Here is a 2,768-nt window from a genome sequence, read left to right as displayed (position 1 = left end):
CTTCTCTCCTAAGCCCCTACATTGAATACTTAATTTTCACTTATCTTATGTTTCTATATTTCATTTGTTCTTTTAATATTTTCTAATTCTATGCTGACATTTTAAGTATTCTATTTAATTTCTTTGAGTATGTTAAGTATACTAATTTTAAATTTAGGTTTGAGAGCTCCCGTGTCTAGAACCCTGGTGAGCATGAGTGTGTGTTTTTTGCAATCAGAGTCCTAACTGTACAGAGACACTGAACACCAGTCCTGCTAGCTCCCGTCATCATGTTCCAATCTGCCCTCCAAAAGGAGGAACATGTAGGGATTATCCTACTTGACAATTGTGAGTATGTTTCAAACGTGTTGTATCACATAGGGTAGTTCACATTGCCTTTTCTTCATATGTACTCCATTCTTATTATTTTTATTGAGTTCGGGTATCATACTTAAAAAGTTATAGAAATAGTTTAGTCTGGATGAAGTTATATCCTTCAGAGAGGATATTTCCTCCTGTAAGTTGCTAGTGGCATTGGCATCTCTTCTTCATTCAGTTTTGAGAAATGAAATGGTTAAAACCTGTCTTCAAGTCCTTGCTGATGTCCAACCTTTTCATGTCTCTTTGCTGCACTGGAAGAAGAATAGTTGTCTTATGCTATACAGTAAATACATTGTGGCACGTAATCATGAAAAAAAAAATCTCATAATGTTTTAAGTAAATTTACAGTTTTGTGTTGGGCCACATTCACAGCCATCCTGGGCTTCACGTGGCCTGAAGGCCATAGGTTGGACACCCCTACATAGGGAATTATTTATTTTTGGTTCACCCAATATGGCTTTGCTTTTGGGGTGTCCATACAAAAAATAGGGGTAGTTTATCAACTCCTCCTGTTTGTCACTGGATACCTAGTTTGTCTCTCTGTTCTGCAAGGCTTTCAAAAGCATTGCTCAGCATTAATTGTCTCATTTACCTCTTTCTACAATGTCAGGAAACTGTCAATTGATGGAAAAAAGGACCCCAAATGCTCAACTTAATTTTCTGGGTTTCCTCTTCCCCTGAGTTCTGTCACAGTAATTTAACTTTTATATTTCCTTCTTGTCTCTCAAATGTTCACTGCCACACTTATATTATTTTTCACAATTTTTTAGTTGCTCCATACTTTCTAATGTACCATTGCACAACTCTCCCATCAATTTTTAAAGCGTTTCTTTAACTTAAAACACTATATCTGTATAGTCAGTTGATAACCATGATATCTGTATATTCAGTTGATAACCATGTAGTGTATCATTTAAGAGTTCCCAAAGTGAAAAGGATATAAAAGTGACTAATGAATATCATTGGTACAGGAGAAAATAAATGTGCAGAAACAATGTAATAAGCACATTAATAAGGAATTATTTTAAATAATGTAGATATAGGGGGTTCATATGTGAAGAAAAGTAGTTGTGCAATAAATAAGGAGAAATGATAACTTAAGGAATTATATGTTTTAAAAGTTATAAAGAAAACAAATTTCAAATTGGACAAGGATAAAACATTAAGTTCCTGAGAATCAAAATTTAATAATCTTTTCAACTATTGCACAGTATTTAAACATCTAGCATTTACAGTGGAATGTCAGGGTCCATGTGTATTTCCCATAAATGAATGCATGCACATTAATTCATATTATATTAATGCAATATAGAAAACTGAGGCAAACCTTTCTGTTCAGTTCATTGGAAAGGCTTTACTTTAAATGTGAGAAGACATACTGACCTGTATTGAGAAGTGTGGCCTTTTTAAATTTTCATCCCTTCTTTTCCCTTTTTAGGGCTTTCCATATATATTTATTAACCTATTCATCAAATATTTATTGTGCATATGATAAGGTCCAGGAATTGTCCTAGAATCTGGAGACAGTAAAAAAGACAGACTTAGTTTTTGCCCCAATAAAGCTTAGAATACAGGATAACAATAACCATATATTTAGGAATTACTCTGTGTCAAATAATTTGCATAAGCTATATCATTTAATCCTCAAAATTTCTCACTGAAACATTATTATGTTCATTTCCCACAGGAAGAAATTTAAAATTCTTAATTCTTTCTTAGGCCTTCAAGCCACACAGTAATATGAGGCACGTTTTGGAATCCATGTTTTTCCAACTTCTAAATCCAGTGTGATGCTACTTCCTGAATCACACGTTTTTTCTAACTTCTCCTTAGCTTATATTATTATCTTATTTAGCTTTTATGTTAAAGAAGACATTTCCCCAGATTCTACTGTGTCCTCTAATCATCTCAAGGATGGAATCTGGAGGAATGTATTTAAAAATACTTGTTTTTGTTATTGTAGTTCATTTCCTATTTGCTTTATAGGGATGGAAAATTGCCCTCTTTGGTTCATAGGATTTATGTGGCCTGAATTTTTTTTATGTGACGATCCAAGGCATTTCAGAATGATACGCATTTGCCTGAAAGTTAGGTTCTTCTAATTTATTTGGAATGTTCATGAATTAATTAGTATTACAGTAGTTCAAAAGATGGCAAAACCTTAAAAAGAGATGATACACTGATGATACTTTCATAAAAAACACTTTGATTTGAAGATAAATATTAATTTTAAAGTGTATTATTTCTATAGATCCTGACATGATTTATTGACTACTTTGCAATTTTTTTAGGAGTAGGCTCAACTGTGAAGAAATTTTGTCATGGGAAAAGTTCTTATCTGTATGTGAGTCTTTGCATCCACTTACAATTTTGAGTTATGCTTCAAAAGTCATGTTCACTTTCATCAT

General features: G+C 32.9%; 1 non-coding gene across 1 annotated transcript; it reads right to left on the bottom strand.

The window, feature by feature from the left end:
* Positions 1 to 212: 212 nt before the first annotated feature.
* On the bottom strand, positions 213 to 325 carry LOC114489758. Its single transcript, XR_003683878.1, has one exon. It is a non-coding gene; the product is annotated as a U8 small nucleolar RNA (small nucleolar RNA).
* Between the last annotated feature and the right edge of the window lie 2,443 nt (positions 326 to 2,768).

Source organism: Phyllostomus discolor, chromosome 11 (genome assembly GCF_004126475.2).
Source record: "Phyllostomus discolor isolate MPI-MPIP mPhyDis1 chromosome 11, mPhyDis1.pri.v3, whole genome shotgun sequence".
In the NCBI taxonomy this organism is placed as follows: Eukaryota; Metazoa; Chordata; class Mammalia; order Chiroptera; family Phyllostomidae; genus Phyllostomus; species Phyllostomus discolor.
The sequence above is the reverse complement of the archived record's forward strand: the minus strand, read 5'-3'. Positions and strand labels throughout refer to the sequence as shown.